Here is a 19781-nt window from a genome sequence, read left to right as displayed (position 1 = left end):
ATTTATTTATTTATAAATTTTTATTTCCAGTGTCAAAGGATTTGATAACATTATCAGCCAGCTCTCTGAGCAACAGAGTCAGCAGTTCTTGACATTCACATTGGACTATCTCAAAGGACAGCTGTCCTCAGGTAACCTGTTAATCATATTTGGTTATTACTAAACTTTTTGGTCACTTGTACAATTTCCAATTCATTCATTGGCAAATCTAAATATTCTGTCTTTTGTTTTTAAGGTTTTTCATGCGTGCAATCAGAAACTGATGATAGAAGTTGGCTTCAAAACAATTTTGGCCAGTTTCGTTTTCAAGCTTCTCTTAAGGACTTTTTGTCATTCAAGAAGAACTTTAAAGGGGTAAGAGCCGTATTTTAGATTTTAAACACATTTTCACTGATTTAAAACACATGGAATTCAAATAATTGGATAAAAATTACATGCTTGTTGACTCTCTTAGAACTCAGAATACTCTAAAGATTATTTTATTTGAATGCATTACTTGACAATTTCACATAAGCCTTGTACAGAGAAAAAGAAAAATTAGTTTGTTTGCTCTAAACCAAAGGTTTTAGGAGTCACTAGTACCATTTGAATATTTGGATATGTATGCTAAGTGTTCTGCTTAAGCTATGTAAGCTAATGAGCTAAGTAAAAATATAAATTTGGTCCATTTGTTGCTTGTGATTGTAAAGATGAGTGTTGCCTTTTTTTTCCCCAGCTGTCTTTTTTTAGTTTTTCAACTCCCAGTTGTAAAGGTTGTAAGAAGCAATGTTTGCCCATGATATTTGTCCAACATAATTATTGTCAAAATAATTCCACTCTTCTAAAGAAGTGCACATGTGGTTCCCATGAAAATTCACATTTTCATTTCATGACAATCAAGGAATTTACATTAAAAAAAACAAAGTTGGTACCTATAAACCAGTTGACATCCACAAATATGTGCAATAAAGCTTTTAGTTGTTTCTTTGGTTTTTAAACTGGTTATGCATTACTGTTTTATGCATAACCATGCAATTGTTTTAATCTGCTTTACACTGACTTTAATACATTTAAAAGACATATTCTACAGTTATTGCATTTAGGTGTAAGAAAGTGATGCCACTGCACCACGTAATGGGTTGTGTTGTTAGATTTACCTTCTTGTCTGTTTTAGGTGGAGGTTGCAGATCTTCTCACCTTCAATCAACTGACTCAACTTGCAGCAATCCCTTCACAGCTAAATGGAACACAAGATGTGACAAAAATAATGACATTCATCAATGTTTCTAACTTTGACGCATTCTTTGACAAAGTGTCACCAGCTATTGAGGTAAACAAAATTGAGATAAAGTCCTTTTCTTTTTACACAAATAACATGCATTGTTTTTTTATGTCACATTGACCAAGAAAAACTCCAGCTGCTATTCAAAGAAAGCGTCTTTGAAGAAGTTATAAAAATAAATGCATTCTTGGCATTTCGTTTTAAGAATGACAGTGGTTTTTTTTTTTTAATTACGATGAGTATTATTTTCACGTGTATGAAAAAATATATACATTCAAATTGTAAATGGACTGTACTTATATTGCGCCTTTCTATCTTATTTCAAGATACTCAAAGCGCTTTACAGTACAATCTGTGTCCTCATTTACCCGTTCAGACAGCACTCTACTAGATCTCTACAAAGCTAATTGAACAAATCATTCTAAAGAGACTAATCAGAGCTTATCACATTCATACACTGATGGGACACACATCAGAGGCTATGAGGGGTTCAGTGTCTTGCCCAGGGACACTTCGACATGTGACTGCTGGTGGACTCGAACCCCCAACTCTCACATTGGAGGACGACTGCTCTAACCACTCAGCCACAGCCGCCCAAATTGTGTTATCAAAGTTGTAACTTCATATCCATTTAAAACTATATACACACTTCCTATAATATTAGATTCATAAGAGCATGATGTGGGTCTGCAGATGTTAGGGGTTTACAATTTAGACCTTATTTATAACATAAACCTAGTAGTAATTAATTTAAGAAAGAGGAAGTTTAATAAAAATAAATAATTATTGTATTTTATTTCATGTTTTCAGGCTGCTCAGCAAATAATAAACATATAAACTGCGACAAACAAACTATTCTTCTACATGGACAATAGCTAATGTCTCCAATTTTCCCCGAATTCTTGATGAACTTTAAATAAAAATATCAAACTAAAATTGCTTATTTAAGTTAAAGCTTAGATTCATATTCTGTATATTTTTCAAGCCATTAGAAATAGATATACAACATGCACATAATTAATTTTTAAACTGTAGTTAATCACCAAAACATAAAACTCAACAAGTCATTAAAAACAGAAAGATGTTCAAAAATACTCAAGTTAAAGCTTCAAAACAAACAAAACATCGCAAACTATTAGGCGCTTTGAATTTTGGCTAGCGGTGTCTCGTAGATTTTAAAACTCAATCATTTCTGTATAAACAAATTGCAAATTCTGCTAATTGCAAATGTCATATTTACAGTGGAATATTTAATGCTACTAAAATTAATCCATATGTCTCATTTTAAATTCTATATAAAAGTAATCATTTTTAAAATGACTGAATTTAAACTGACATGAATCTGACATAATCAAATGATTAAGTTGAAAATTAATTTAATAGTTGAATTATTTTCTCTTTTTGTGCAACATTTCATGTTATACTCAGTCTCTTTTCTCACATTGATTATCCCCACAGGCCCAGTCAGCCAACTACACACAGGAGGTGAAATCCACCTTCCTCCAGGTGGTGTTTGACAGAGCAGGTCTCTCCTCCCCAGCTGTAAGCGACGGGGAGTTCCTGCTGTGGCTGAGGGTGCGACTGAGGCCTTTACTGGTCGATCTCTCTCCACGTTTGGTGACACAATTTATCAGCATCGGGACAAACAGGAGCTGCAACAGCACCCAAGAAATGTAAGTTTCTACTGTGCAAGCAAATGACCAGTTTGCAGAACTCTGGAAAATCCTTTAACAAGGCCGTCTGAAAGTAATAGTGATATTTAGGATTTTCTTTTAATTTTTATGAAAACTAATGTGTTTATTTGATCATTTATATTCATTTTATTTAGGTTTACACTACTTGATACAATAAAGACAACTCTCAGTAACATCACGCAAACGGAGATCTACAAAAACATTGTCCTCTTCCTCCAAGGTTTGTGAGACAAAATGCTGCACTGCTGAAATCACATTCACAAGAAATGTTCATTTTTTTTACTGCAAAAGTCCATATTTTTTCATAATTGCATTTGTACACCAAATAATATATTTTACTTTGAAAAGCAGGTCCAGCACCCCTGAAATGTTACATGGGTGGAAGCTTCTACATCTTCCTGCAAAGCACATTCCACAGCTTTGGCTTTCCAGATGTGTCAACACTCGTATCTCTTCTGCCACCAACGCGCAAGTCTGAGGTAAATAAATAAAAATGTGAAGAAATGCAGAGTAGACAACAGAATTGTAGGGAAACTTGGGGAAAATATTAAAGAGGAAGATTTGTTTTGTCTTGAATGTGAAGAATATGATCAAAGAATAAAGTCAAAGTACTATTTCAAGAACAGAGTTAAAACTGAGGAAGCAGGTAACCCTTTTTTATTCTCATTATTATTACTAGTACTACTACTCTAGCATAAAATTCCCACTGCAGTGAAAACCACTGAAAACTTTTAAGTTATTTACAATTAAATAAAGTGTTCTTTAAAGTATAAATCATTACCGATATTTTGTTTGTATGAACTAAAAAACAAGAAAAATATTTCTAAAAAGTGTTTTGAAGTATAATAAAGCCTCTAGTTATTTTAAACAATGCATAATGCTAACAAAGATATTAGTTATATATCAGTATTTGTTTCTTGAACATATTTTGGAAGTTGAATTTCATATCTGAAAAAATAAATTCCCACTTTTTTTCTAAGACCCCTGTAATCCAGTGTAGGAGGGACATTAGTAATGTGAACATTTTTGTCCTGACTTATAAAAATGTACAAAACGTTATGAATAAAACTGTTTTTCTTTTCTTCTTCTTCAGCTCCTGAGTACCATCAGCACCTCCGAGCTTCGGCAGTTCCTCAGTCAGCCTGGTGTGATCAATAACACCTCAGACGTCTGTGTCATCTTCAACAGCTACAACAACACAAACGCCTTCCTTGAAACTGTATGTCCCTCACTTCAAATAAACACCAGAAACATATGGTGGCCCTAAGGTGTAAATGAAAAACATATGAATAAACAGAATTACATTTGAAAAAACACAACAAAAACAACAAAACACAACATCATCTGAAAAAACGGAATCACATTTGAAAAAAACGGAATCACGTTTGAAAAAATTGAATTACATTTGAAAAAACGGAATCACATTAGAAAAAACAGCATTACATTAAGCCAAACCAGGTTTTTTTTTCAAATGTGATGCCAGTCAGTTCCACTTTGGCTTAATGTCATTCCATCTTTTCAAATGTAATTCTGTTTTTTCAAATGCAATTCTGTTTTTTCAAATGTTTTTCATTTACACCTTAGGGCCACCGTAGAAACTTACAAATGTATATGTTGTGGCATTCAAGTGGGAATTTGTCTGTTTACAGTTTCTTTAATTGTGTGACTTCATCTGTATGGTTGCTGTAGGAGGCCGTTTCTGATGATCTGAAGCAGGTGATCCTCCCCTGTGTTTGGAAGTTTGCTCTGAGCAGCAACAGTAGATCTGAGGCGAATTTATGGTTTGATGTTCGGTTGAAAAACTACCTGAGATTCCTCACAAAGAGCCTCATCAGCTCCATTGAAGTGCAGAACACTTCGTGCTTCGCCTTCCAGAAGCTGTAGGTCTTTTTCTTACAGGGTAATAAAATTTACTGACATAACACACGACTGATGATAAAGCATGATTGTTCTTTCAACAGGGTGTTCTTTATGGGAAATAACTTCGTGTACAACAGTTCTGAGTTTGGACAGGTGGATGTGTACGCCACCATCAGAAGCTACTTAAGCAATAGTAAGAATATTTTTATAGTTAATAATGTTGTTAGTGTGTAGGTTTTTTAAACCAATGTTATGATTAAATTAAATATATTGCTGAACGCTTATATTGAGATGTGGCTGAACGTGTATACTAACACCAAAACCCATTTTACACAATATATTTAAAATTGTATAGTGAAATGAAAAATGCAGTATTGTTTTCCTTGTACACCAGTGAAATATTTGCTGACAACACTTTAAATCTCTGTTTTTTTACAGGCTCTGGAGCCAGATGCTACAATTCCAGCAATCCAGAACTCAACTCAACTTCTTGGTTTGTAGTTAACATCGGCAGCTTTGTGGCATTTATCACTGTGGATGATCTCACTGGCTTTGGCTCCGCCTCTCAGGTATTTTCTCATGTCATGTTTCCACTAAACATTTTAAAATAAAATTTTAACACAATACAAAAACATAAATAAACTGGGCTCTTTACAGTTGTGGTCCAGCAAGTTTTGAAATGCGGTCTCCCTTTTTCAACTTAATATTTGTTGTACAAATTTTAAGTGATTTTTGCACCCTGTGATGTCTTCAAAGTATCTTACCACCTAGCACTGTAAAAGATGAAAGATCATTTAATTGCCTTTGTGAGTATATTTGCTGGTTTGTCTGTCTGTTGGCAAACTATATTGTTAACTTTTGAATAGACTTTATTGAAATTCTTGAGAAGTAATAGTTGGTCGTTCATCTACAGTTGAATAACTTTTGGTATCAACTTGAATTTCAAGATGGAGGCTAAAGCTAATCAACCTTAGCCAACAGAAAAAGGCTGTACTGTATCTCAGTCAATTTTTAACAGACACTGAGCAGAAAGCTTGTTTGGTTCTAGGTGAGGCTCATCTCCTACGCATACTTTGAGTAGTAACAGAAAGAGCTTTATTTAAAACTTTAAATCAATTTAAATTAAAATCTGTATTTCTTTACCAAAGTTATTTTATATTTAGCAAAACATTTTTCAAGTCAATAGAATGAGTTGAAATAGATCCTGCATCAGGCTGCTTATATTGGCTAAACTGTCTTGCACATGGGCATCCTATTTTAAAAATGTTTCTTACCAGTTGATACTTGATTTATTTATTTTATTTACTTTGATTAAAAACCTCCATCCAAAGAGACATTCTTTTAAAAAAGCAAAATGAAAATCAGAATTGTGCTGACATGTTTTTTTTTTTTTTTTTTTTAAGACAGAGGTGTTTCTGGAGGACCAAGCCAATCTGAAGCTTTTCAACAATACAGCAATCCCAGAAGATGTCAGAAACTACTACATCACGCAGCTTTATGCGTTCAATCCAACCTACAGCGTCATCAAGTGAGTATCCATTAGTTACTTAAAAAACACAAACACAATTATACTATTATCAAGTAAACCAATTTCACTGACACACTTTTAATATTTATATATATGTTGTATTTAGGCTTCCAGGCTTTTTGTTGTGCTCCCTTGACATCCCAAGTTCAGTGTATTCTGCTCTTAATGAAAATGACACGGTGGTCATCCTGAACAAGAAGAAGGAATTCTGCAATGGAACTACTGACCCTGAGGTAAACATCTAAACACCAACTAACTTTAACCTCCTAAGACCCAAACTCTTGCATATGTGGATGCCAGGTCCTAGGAGGTTAAAAGTTCTGTGCCAAAGCTAAATAACGACTGTCATTTAACGCAGTAACGCCTTGTGTAGCTTTAGTATCTTTAAAATTGGTTGTGTTTCTTCTACCATTTAGAGTTTGGATGTTTTGTTTGATTTCCCGTTTTTTTATGTTGTATAACAGAATATAGCACTAAAATTGTGTTTGAAATGTTCTCCTAAAATAATTAAGTATTATTTATTATGAGCAAAAAATAAATAAATAAAAACTGGTAATCAAATTCCGTTCTGACCCATTCTTCTAACTTTTACTTTAATGCAACGATGGCAGTGCTCCCCCTAGAAAGCAGTCAGAAAAAACACTTCTTTTTCATAATAATAATAATAAAAAAAAATACCATGTAGGATCAAAACAACATTTTAAAAACAACATACATCAATTCAGGAATTTTTACAGATACATTTGTGTTTGAATTCTTGAAAATGTGAAAATGTAACAAAGAATTTCATATTTGTGGTTGTATAAATTTTTGAGAAAACGGTCATTTCAAAATCATGTATTATGCTTAGAAAACTGACTGCTGTGCTGTAAAAATGGTTCTCACCAGCAATTTTTACTTTTAAGTCAACAAATAAATGGTTTTGACTTGTATTCAATAGGCATCTGCTGCTTTAGCTGCCAACATCCAGACCTTCTCAGCGCAAACTATTGCCAGTCTTGGAAGTGCTTCTTCAGGCCTGACCAACACCCAGATCACATCGATCTCTTCGTCAGTGCTGGTTTCCTCTTTGCCCACCCTGGGCTCAGTGACAAACTGGGGTCAGGATAAGGCTAGCACAATTATCCAAGTCATTCTCGCTTCAGGCTTCCAGGTAGGAACTCCACAAACATCCATTTAGTACTTTAAAGAATGATGTGAAATATTTATGTTTTTATACATGAAGCTTGGTGCATTTGTATGTGTAATATACTATTTAATAAAAATGACTCTGAAGTAGCTGTTAGTTCCTATAATGATTTCATTAATATAAATTGTTGACAGCTTAACAATTCAGCCGCCCTGGAATCCCTCGGTACTCTTGTGGCTGGAATTCCATCAGAGTCCATCACAAAGATTTCAGCTTCTGAACTTCTCAGCGCCTCCAAAGACCCTACCTTCGTTTCCAACATAGTGGGAGCGCCACAAGTAATCCAGGAGACTTTTGTCAAAAAGGTACAAAGTTAGCTTGTTGCCATAAAGCTGGGATTTAATCCTCAAAATAATCACTTTACTTGTGAAAATTATTGTTTTTTTTATTGTACTTACTGTAAATGCATAAAATAGTGCATTGTTTGTCAAAACTCTAATTATTAAAAATAAGTAAAATATTTCATACCCTCACTTTTGCACATGGTGTATTTTTTTTTCATTTAACTACAGATAATTTCTGTGGACACAAATCCAGCGAACGTAGTGCTCAATGTTCCTGATGCCTTAGCAACTGAGATCCCACCAATCCTGCTGATATTCTCTGACATGAGTTCAAATGTCAGCGTGATCAACAAGAAGACGTGGACGCACGATCAGGTTAGTATTAGGTTTGGTGCTACATGCAGAACAAATAGTCTGTTGTTGATGTATGTAAACCAGGTCTCTTGTAAATGAGTCCCTGAAGCTCAGTGGGATTAACCTGTATAAATAAAGGTTGAATGAAAAGGCACAGATTTTTTTATTTATTTTAATTGTTATAAAAGTTTCCTTTATATATTAATTTTTGCCATCCTTTATAAATTAGAGTCAAAACTAGAACAATAAATTAGTTCCCATGTACAAAACAATGTAAAAATAATAAAAATTCCAGCCTTTTCTGATATGAACTTCATATAGTTCACTTTTTTGTACAGTTTACACATCAGACTGTTTGAAGTGGTCATGAAAATATGGAGTTTGATGTAATTAGTTATATGTTTTGAAATGCATCTTGTTAAATTTAATAGTTGGAAATGTCAGACATTCTTTATTTTGGCCATGTACAATAGTCATAGTTTATTTCCATAATTTATCCTCCTTATTAACAATTTAAACATTTAAATGTTTACATATGTACTTTTTTTATTTCTTTTTTTTTTTTTTTTTTAAGATAGCATTTAGTTTTATATTAACAACTCCAGATATCCTGTATAAGAAATGGTCGGGGAAAAAAAAGTTAGCATAAGATTTTTGGTTAAATGTTTGTTCCCAAAGTTACAATTTCAGATGACACCAATTTTCTATTAAAATGCCCTTTTCTTTTTTAGTCTGTCATGTTTTTTGGGGATCTGGCTGAGGGACAGTTTGATGCTGAGCAGTAAGTAAAACAAACCTCACACCTTTTTGTCCCTCTCTCTTACTAGAGTTGCTCAAAGTTAATTATGTTTGCTGTTTTCTTTTTTCATACAGGCTTTCTCCATTTGTGCTGCAAGGCTTCACGTGCACTGCAGTCAGGAAAGTAACAAAAAGCCGAATCCAGCAGCTGATCCATGCTACTAGGCCAAGAAAAGACAGAGCAAAAGTTGAGCTGCAACAATCACAGGTAAAACAGAAATAAATAATATTATTACCAAAGTTCTTTCTTTAAATTTGATGATTAAAATAAAGTGATGGAATAATACCAAGATCAAAAACTCAACATTATCCTCTGAAATAAGGCTAGGTAATATTTATAAATATCAGCCTATTAAAGTGATAAAAGCAGATAAATTAATTTTGATGATGACATTGTCACCTCCAGCTGACCTGCATGTACAACCTGCTCCAAGGAGAACTCAGTCAGAACTTCACAGATTATCCCTCAGACTTGCTTCTCTACTTCAAGTAAGTCTGTTTCCAATAATTTTGTGGCATTGTTCACAACATTTTTGTCAGTTGTTTGAGAAATAAAAGAAAAATAAAACCTTTCAAAACCGATTTTTCAAACCTTTTCTTGCATAAATTCCCTACAGCACCAAGAATGTCCAGAAAAGCAACTGCAGATCCTACTTTTCTGCACTCGGTGCTGCAGACTTCACGGTGGCCTCCAGCGCATTGAACAAGGCACAACAGCAGTTCAGTCAAGCCAGGTCCTGCTTGGTGAGTGCCTGCAAAATGAAAAATGCATATGAGAGACCTCTCATGTGGTAACAGTTAAATCCACATAAAAAAAAATAACGTGCTTATAAACTATGCGTTACACACGTGACGACAGAGACATTGATTGATGTGTAACAGAGTGGCTTTATTCTGTGAAAACAGAAATCAGCTTGTTGAGTGCTGCTGACTTATTGTACAGCTAAGGCTTGGGAAGTCAGTCTTTTTCTCATGGGCAACAACTTCTCTCTTCTGGCACAAATTGGAATAGCAGTAGAAATTACAGTTAAATAAAACAGGTAAATGTGACAGAGTGCCACGCAACAAAAACACTCAAAGCACAAGTAATGAAATGAAGAGTTGTTTGAGGGGTGCCTTTTAAAAGTTAAATAATCCTGGGTGCAACGTATGCTATATTCATGGAAATACCAATTGATAAAGTGTGTCGTTACATAGACTTTAGTAGCAATTTAATACATGTTTTACTTAAAGACTGTATTTTAATATTTTAGGGTATAAATGGCTTCAGCCTGAGCAGTGACAACCTGGAGGTTCTGGGGAACATGGTCTGCACACTGGACAGTTCTTACATCGGGAACTCAGATCCCCTCATCCTGGAAAATCTCAAAGTCTGCAAGGACTTCTCTGGCAGCCAAGTCGCTGCTATGGAGACACTGCTGATTTCTGGGAAAACAAAATACGGGTACAAAAACCAAATCTACTCATTAAGCCTGAAAACATGACAGTCTACAGTTTTAGGTTATCTGTTTAGTGTCAGGAAATGTTTTATTCCAAAGCTAAATTTACTGTCAAGACAAGTATATTAGGGAAGTCTTCGTAATTCATGGGTGGGTTTCAACATTTCTCTTTCTTCAACCATTCGTTAGAACCCTTTTTCAGCCTGATGGTTACTGTTTATTAATTAGAGATGTGTTTATGTGCATAATAAGTTTATGCTCCTTTGTTATAAGCAATCAGTCCACATTAAAATAAAACTATTCATATTATTCTTAATTCATAGAAATGTCGCCACCTGGAACCAACAAACACTAGAGAACCTTGGTATTCTTCCTCTGTACCTAACAAGAAACTTCTGGAGTTACTTCAAACCCGTATGTCTCCATCTTTTTCTCTCTTTATTTTATTTAGTGTAATGATGTTCATTTTTTATGTTTTATACATCATGAAATTTACATGAGATTGTATCCTTCCTGTGGGCCCATCACCTGCAGGAGGGGCCATAAAAGTCAGTTGCATGATGCCAAAGGCAGTGGCCGAGGGCAGGGGCCTTGGCACTCTGACCTTGGCTTGCCAAATGTGGTTCTGGGGACATGGACGTGACCTCTCTAGTGGGGAAGGAGCCTGAGCTTGTGTGTGAGGTTGAGAGGTACCGACTAGATATAGTTGTGCTCACCTCGATGCACAACATGGGCTCCAGAAACAATCTCCATGAGAGGGGCTGAACCTTATTCCACTAAGGAGTTGCCCATGGTGAGAGGCATCAAGCTGGTGTGGGTCTACTTGCAGCCCACCAACTTCTACTTCTACTTGTTGCCTGCATATTGGCGTTTTCCCCAATAGATGAAAGTGTAGCTTCCCTGCGCCTTTTGGTGGGGGGGATGGGCTCTGACTGTTGTTTGTGCCTACGTGCCAAACAGCAATTCAGAGTATCTGGTCTTCTTGGAGTCCTTGGCAGGGGTACTGGAAGATACGCCAGCTGGGGACTCCTTTATTCTGCTGGGGGACTTCAATGCCCACGTGGGAAATGACAGTGTGACATCGAGGAACGTGACTGGGAGGAACGGCCTCACTGATCTGAACCCAAGCAGTGTTTTGTTATTGGACTTATGTGCTTGTCATAGTTTGTCCATCACAAACACCATGTTCAAACATAAGGTGTCCATAAGAGCACTTGGCACCAGGACACCCAAGAGTGTAGATCAATGATTGACTTCATAGTCGTGTCATCTGATTTGTGGCCATTTGTTTTGGACACTCGGGTGAAGAGAGGAGCTGATCTGTCAACTGATACCTGGTAGTGAGTTGGATCATATAGCGGGGGAAGATCCCGGATAGACCCGGTAGACCCAAATATGTATTGAGGGTTTGCTGGGAATGCCTGGCAAAAGAACCCATCAGAGAAATCTTCAACTCACATCTCCGGGAGAGCTTTAGCCGCATCCCAGCTGAGGTAGGGGACATTGAGTCTGAGTGGGCCATGTTCCGCGCCCCAATCATTGAGATAGCTGCCTTGTCAGGAGGTGGAAGAAATACTTCTCAGACCTTCTCAATCCTACTAGGACATTTTCCACGGAGGAAGCTGAGTTGGCAGACTTCAGGGTTGGTCTGTCCATAAATGTGGCTGAGGTCGTCGTGGTAGTTAAAAAGCTTTGTGTTGGCAGGGCTCTAGGAATGGATGAGATTTGCCTTGATTTCCTTAAGGTTCTGAATGTTGTGGGGCTGTCTTGGTTGACACGCCTTTTCAACATTGCGTGGACATTGGGGGCAGTGCCACTGGATTGGCAGACTGGGGTGGTGGTTCCCCTCTTCAAAATGGGAGACTGGAGGGTGTGCTCCAATTATAGGGGAATCACTCTCCTTAGCCTCCCTGGGAAGGTCTGTTCAGGGGTACTGGAGAAGTGAGTCCAATTGTTGGTTGAACCTCAGATCCAGGAGGAACGATGCAGGTTCTGTCCTGGTTGTGGAATACTGGATCAGCTCTTTACTCTAACTAGGGTCCTTGAGGTGTCATGTGAGTTTGCCCATCCGGTCTACATGTGTTCCTTGAGGTACACTGTGGGTGGTGCTCTATGAGTATGTGATTGTGAGCCCATTGCTATGGGCAGTTTGGTCCCTATACAAGCGGTGCAAGAGTTTGGTTCGCATTGCCAGTAGTAAGTTGGACCCCTTCAGGGTGGGAGTTGGACTCCGCCAGGGTTGCCTATTGTCACAGATTTTGTTCATAACTTTTATGGACAGAATTTATTGAAGCAGCCAGGGGGCAAAGGGATTCTGGTTCGGTGGTCTCAGGATTTATTCTCTGCTATTTGCAGATGATGTGGTCCTGCTGGCATTATCGTACTGGGATCTTCAGCTCTCACTTGAGTTGTTCAAAACTGAGTGTGAAGTGGCTGGGGTGAGAATCAGCACCTCCAAATCTGAGGCCAGGGTCCTCAGTTGGAAAAGTGTGGATTGCTCTCTTCGGTTCGAGGGTGAGGTTCTGCCTCAAGTGGAGGAGTTCAAATATCTCTAGGTTTTGTTCACAAGTGAGGGAAGAATGGAGCGTGAGATTGACCGACAGATTGGTGCAGCAACTGCAGTTTTGCAGACTCTGTATTGGTTCATTGTGGTGAAGAGAGAGCTGAGCTGTAAGGCAAAGCTCTCTGTTTACTGGTCAGTCTACGTTCCTACCCTCAACTATGGTCATGAACTCTGGGTAGTGACCAAAAGAATGAGATTGCAGATACAGGCGGTTGAAATGTTTCCTCCGCAGGATAGCTGGACTCTCTTGAAGATAGGATGAGAAGTTCAGTTACTGGGAGAGATTCAGAGTAGAACCACTCCTCCACATTGAGAGGAGCTAGTTGAGGTTTTTAAGGCATCTGGTAAGAATGCCCCCTGAGCGCCTCCTTAGGGAGTTTTTTTTGGGGGTATTTCCAACTGGGAGGAGACCCCAGAGAAGACCTAGGACACACTGAAAAGACTTCATCTCTCTGTTGGCTTGGGAATGCCTTGGAATCCTCCCAGAAAAACTGGAAGAGGTGGCTGTGGAAAAAAAAAATGTCTGGGTCCCACTGCTCAAGCTGCTGCCCCCATGACCCAACTTTGGAACAAGTGGAAGATGATGGATGGATGGATGGATGGATGGATGGATGGATGTTTTTATACAAAACAAGCTCACATTTCAATATCATTTAAGTGAAAACCTATTCATTTTTGTTTTGTTTTTCTTCAGACAACCAAGCAAACATTCCTTAAAGGCTTTTTACCAACCCTAAGAAAAGAAAAGACTCAGAAGACGAAGCTCAAGACGCTGTTCAAACAGGTCACCTCTCTTGTTGTAAAGAGAGGAGCAGGTAAACTTTATTTTTAAACAGACACCAAAACTGAAGCAGAAACGTTTTTTGTTAAAACATGCATAATCTGCTGCATTAGATCTCACAGCGATCTCACTATCTCTGTTATGTTTAGGCTGCACAGTGGGCAACATCACTGCAGTTACCATCAGCGACCCTTCCTTCCCCTTCGGCTATGACCTGTCTCAGTTTGACCTCTGCCTGGACTTCCCTGTTCTGAAAGAAAACCTGAATGCTATCTGTGAGAAAGTGGATGATAGCAGCTACCAGACAGTCATCCTGGGGAAACTCAACCAGGTAATTGTGGAATATGTGGAGATTTGGAGGAGGTGGTGTGTGTTTCTGACTTTAGACTCACAAACCAGTCACTTTATTATTGAATTATATTATATAATTTGGAACTTATGAATCTACACAAGATTTAATTTCAGTTGAAATATGTTTTCTACGTCACACATTCTCTGTACTTCCAGGCATACCCTTCTGGAGTTTCTGATCAGGACGTCAAATCGCTTGGTTCAGTGTCTCGTGTAGCATCACTTGAGGACATCTCTAAATGGAACATCACTAAAATTGACACCCTGGCAGCTCTCATGAAAACTGAAGATGGAACCTGGGCCCCAGCACAAGTATGACTAGACAAATTGTAAACTTACAAAATCTGTACTTGTACACGGGTCTTAATTTGAGCCGGATTCTAATGGAACAGGAACCTGGTAACTGTTTGCTTGGATCCGATAATTATCAGGCTTAAATTTATGAACAATTATGACTGCCTTGAACGAATAAAACTTATATTAGTTATGTAAACTGAAAATAATTACATAAACACTAATTTTAAACACAACAGCCACTTACGAGCATACCAGCTGCCCTTTCAAGTAGCATTTCTTCGTTTCTAAAAGAACAGTGGGAGTAAGTACCGAACTAACCAGGCAGTTGTACGCAAGCAGGAGCCCACATGCAGCCACAGGCAGCTGTCTGGAGGTTTCACATGTGGAGTCGGACAAGAACGGGTTTAGAAGTGTCAAGTAAGGGTGGAATACTTGACAGAAGCAGAGTGCTTACAAATGGAGGTAAACGTAGATGCATAACAATCCATTAAAATACACCAAAATGCAGGAAATCTCATCTACTTTATTAAAACATTTCTGGGGGAGGACCCCCACCCCTGCACTTACCGGCCCACCATTTGCGTTCTGGCATCAATTGGTTTACAAATTAAACCCTGATTGTACATGTGTATAATTTCTTGTTGTGTTTTCCTTAATGTTTAGAGCAAAGCGATCATCATGAAGTACCTGAGTACCTCTGGGAACTCCCTGGGCAGCACTGAGCTGGACATTATTGACTCCAACCTGTGCTCATTAGACCCAAGCACACTGAAGACCATAACACCAGACAGTATAAAGTGGGTGTCCGTACTAAGAAATTAAGAACACATAGCTCAAGAATATTGTTGTAACTCTAATGTGACTTTATCTTCCCTCATCAGGAATGCCAAACTGCTGAATGTGGCATCCTGTTCACTTGACCAAAAGAGAGTCCTGTATGAGATCAGTAACAGCTCCTTCAGTTCACTGAATGCCACCTCACAAGACATTTACAACTTAATTCAAGGCTACCTCGGTAAAAATATGTGGATCCTGTATTTCTAGCCATTTATCCGAGAGATGGTTTCTAATGAAATCTTTTGTATATATTCTGAAAGGTGGAGCACCTCTGACGGAAATTGTAGCATTATCAACACAGAACATCAGCATGGATGTTGATATCTTCAGGAGTCTGGATATTAGTGTGATTACTGTAAGTACATATATGAACAAAGTAACAAAGCATAACAGTTAAAAAAATATGGAAAATAATTAAATTGACTTAAATCATGCATCTTGCAGTAGTAAAATGGAAACTGTATTAGCATTAAGTATTACAGTATACTCTCCTTTTTGATCAGTATGTACATATTTATAGGGTCCAGAGCTATTCTCAAATATTTCATAATTTTTTGGGATTGAAAAAAAATACTAATAATTTCCTGTTGTGTTTTACAATATTCAGAATTTGACTGTGACCAACGTTCAAGGGCTCATGGGTCAAAATGTACCAGATTTGAAGCTGTTTGAGAACGACACTGTGGTACAGACCTGGGTGAACATGCAGCGACAGTCAGATCTGAACATATTAAATGTGGGCCTCATCACTAACAGGATAGATCTGACTACTGCAGCACCTACGTCAAACAATAATGAAACCACTGCCACAACAGCAATGGTGAATCCTACAGCTGGATCTGGAACAACAATGCAGAATACATCATCGGTGACTTTACCAGTCACAAGCAATACCAATACCAACACCACAGTAGCAGTAGCTACTAGCAATGCCAATACCAACACCACAGTACCAGGAGCTACTAGCAATACCAACACCGCAGTACCAGGAGCTACTAGCAATACCACACCTGCTAAAGAAACAGCAGCACAAGGTAAATATATGTATTTTGTTGTTTGTTTTACTGGTAAATGCAAACAATACAATTTTCCCAGTTCTTAATTGCAGTCAAAAGCTGCATGTGCTTCAATGGGCTTTGATTAATTATGCATGATGTGTGGTGCTGTTGCAACGCAACCTTTTTTTATTGCAATTAAGAAAAGTATTGTGTATAAAAAGTATCAAAAACATTTCTGACAATAGGTAGTGATTTTCTAATGTGTCAACAGTCTTTCAACAGCTCGTTATCTCACATGTACTCATGCATGTCACTACATAAAACAAATTTTCATCTTACCTACAGGAAATGCAACCAGTTTAGGTACAACCCAGGTTAATGCAACTGCAACAACTCAAAGTAAGTACATTTAACTTACAGTAAATGCTTTAACATTTAAGTTTTAGTTAAATTAATTTATCTTTTAGAATTTTTAATTTTCTCTTAGGCAGAATATTTAAATTAATTTTGAATATTTATAATATATAGGAATTAAGACAGAGTAATACTAGGTAGATAAGTTTATTTGTAACATGTGGGTGTGTTTGATTTCTAGATGCAACCACAAGTGGTGGACTGGAGTTTACAAAAAGCCCAGCCTCAGTTTTACTGACTGTTCTGCTAGCAGCTGCTCTTCAAAGTTTACTACAAGAAGTCTAAAAAGGCACAACTTCAGCTATTATTTTGTTTTTGTTGTTTTATTTTCCTGAATTTTTTAATGTAATTTTCTATATTTTGCACATGTATTGAAACTCTTTAATTTGAATTGTTAAATATTTCATTTTATTTTTTCTTAATTCTTTATCGACATGCACAAACTGAAATTAATGAATCATAAGAATTGTTTTGTGGGAAAATGGGAAAGTGTTTAACTCTTGTTCAAAATACCTAATAAAATCAACATATTCAGTCATCATAGAACTATGTATGAAACGATTCCTTTAAATGTAATCGTTCATTTGTTGTCATTTAAATTATATTTGTTTCCTCTAACAATCAATAAATGTTTACCAATACCATTTTTTCCAAGAGTTTAAAAACAGTTAATTTGTAATGCTGTTCCTTAACTTTGAAAAAATAAATAAATTATGAGACAAGAAGGAAAAAGTAAAGGATATTCATGACAGTCAGTGATACAATGAAATGAGAACACAGTAGAAAATGAACACACACATGCCAATCAGGCGTGACATTCTGATCATGTCAGGTGAAATAAGTTACACTGGTCATCTATCGCAATGCACTGATATGCATCCTGATATTCAGAGTCTTGTTAATATAAAGAGAACATGTGCTTTTTAACATACCATAAATATACTGTTAACTCATTGTTTGCTTCTTACTCTTATCATGCATTGTTTTTCTCAATTTTTTAAATCCTGATTTTTACTTGACTCCACTTGGGAGCATGCTTAAGGTAGTGGTCAATTAGCAAATTTGTTAAAAATGATGGTTGTATATATATATATTTTTTTTTTTTCTATCATGCGCATTTGCTTAACTAAATACATTTTTGCACACATGCTGTAGCTCCTCCCAGTAAGGCCTTGCATCATCTTGTATGTCTTAAACTTAATATTTAACTTTTGGTCAGTTTGAATTTTCTTGCTCTATTTCAGCAGTTGAGTGCAATAAATGTTTTCTTCAACAACACATTCTAGACAACACTTGCATATGTTTTATTTAAACACTTTTATTAGCTTTTTCTTCCTCTATCTGTTAGATTTTATTGCAGTGATACGTTTTTCCTGCTTTATTGTCAAACTAATGTCCAAAGTAACATGCAATAATTACTTTGAGCTTGGTCAGTTGTTGATGCTGTTGGTTTTATCATTTAGGCAGCCTGACAAAATATTTGTAGGCATTTTTTGCAACATGATTTATATGTTTTTACATCCTACTTTGTTTATTCTTTATTTCCTGGTGTGATTTTGATATCAGTCATTTACTTAAATTTGACTAAATTGTGTTTATTTTTATGTTATCTATTAATATTTAATTTTCAATATATTATTTCTCCTGCTGCGTTTTGTAACCTAGATTCACATGAAGATATGGTGGTGTAGATTTTCACTCGTGCAGGGCATGGTAAATCCAAAAGGTTAAAAAAACAAAACAAGATAAGACCTATTGCTTTGTTCTTGAAACTTTTTAAAATTCCATTCACATGGACATTATACACCCCTCTCACATTGGAGAGCCATTAGTCTTTGTTTTCCTGGGCTATTAAACTGAATATTTTGTCACATGCAAGAAGGTGTGAATTAGAGGAAATCTGAATGGGTTTTAGAGATGATTTATACTGTGCGATACATTAACATAATGAGATAAATAAGATAAAATTTGCCACAAAAATGGTAGTGAACACTAAGCCTGGCAAAACGGTATCAAATAGCTAAAAATGGAATAAATATTTTGATATGAATTTAAAAAAAACGCAGTTTACCAAGGATTTGAAGAGTTATTTTGAAGAAAAAGTCGAAGTCTTTTGGATAAAAGATTAAACGTTTCAACAAAGAAGAATCCGTCCAGAGGACCTAACTCAACCTTGTTAAATTCATCTATCTGGATTATTGAGCATGCATCAGGATGATTTGAAAAGTTCTTAATTAATTTCAATGAGGAAAAAAATGTAAATAAAATCTCATATTTTAACAGGTATAAAAGTTTCTAAAAAGAAACCGCTACAAATACATCTATTGCATGTTTTGGAATTGATTGTGGAGTTTTGTGCACGATCAGTACACTTATAGAAAACATGCATGTCACAAGAGAATAAATTAACCTGAAGCTGATGAAATACTGTGGCACCATGGTGGCGTAACTGGTTGAGCAGGTCCTTGGTTCAAACCCCGGTCCAGGGGCCTTTCTGGGTGGAGTTTGCATGTTCTCTCCGTGCATGCGTGGGTTTTCTCTGGGTGCTCCGGTTTCCTCCCACAGACCAAAAACATGCATGTTAGGGTGAATGGTAACTCTAAATTGTCCCTAGGTGTGAGTGAGAGAGTGAATGGTTGTTTGTCTCGTTTGTCTCTATGTGACCCTGTGATGGACCTGCGACACCGTCCAGGGTGTACCCTGTCGCTCGCACAGTGATTGCTGGACATGGGCACCGGCGACCCCCGTGACCCAAAATGGAATAAACAGGTAAAGATAAATGGATGGATGATGAAATACTGGGAGAAAAAAAAACACATTGCATTCTGACAGCACTGCTTTGTAAAGATGTTGGAATAACTTGCCCATTTGAGGTGATATGGTGCTGAATCCACATTTACTCTAAAAATAATATGGGAATGTGCAGTTGGTCAGCAAGTGGCCAAATGGACATGTACAATCTACTCAAAACTTCAGCCAAAATCCTCTGAAAGCATTCAATTTTTTTGGATATTTCTAATTATTTTTTCCAGGTCAATATTTCAAGGAATCAAATGGTTCCCCAGATTGCATTGTGAAAAAATGTTGAGGCTTAATTCTGTATTCTTTTTCAGGCAGTACTTCTTATTTTAAA

General features: G+C 36.8%; 1 protein-coding gene across 1 annotated transcript in view; it reads right to left on the bottom strand.

The window, feature by feature from the left end:
- The window catches only part of LOC119427204, a gene marked incomplete at its 5' end in the record, with an annotated part of 94422 nt that overhangs the window by 4412 nt on the left and 70229 nt on the right, over positions 1-19781 (bottom strand).

This window comes from Nematolebias whitei, chromosome 21, assembly GCF_014905685.2.
Source record: "Nematolebias whitei isolate Nwh7 chromosome 21, NemWhi1, whole genome shotgun sequence".
NCBI classification, from domain to species: domain Eukaryota; kingdom Metazoa; phylum Chordata; class Actinopteri; order Cyprinodontiformes; family Rivulidae; genus Nematolebias; species Nematolebias whitei.
The sequence above is the reverse complement of the archived record's forward strand: the minus strand, read 5'-3'. Positions and strand labels throughout refer to the sequence as shown.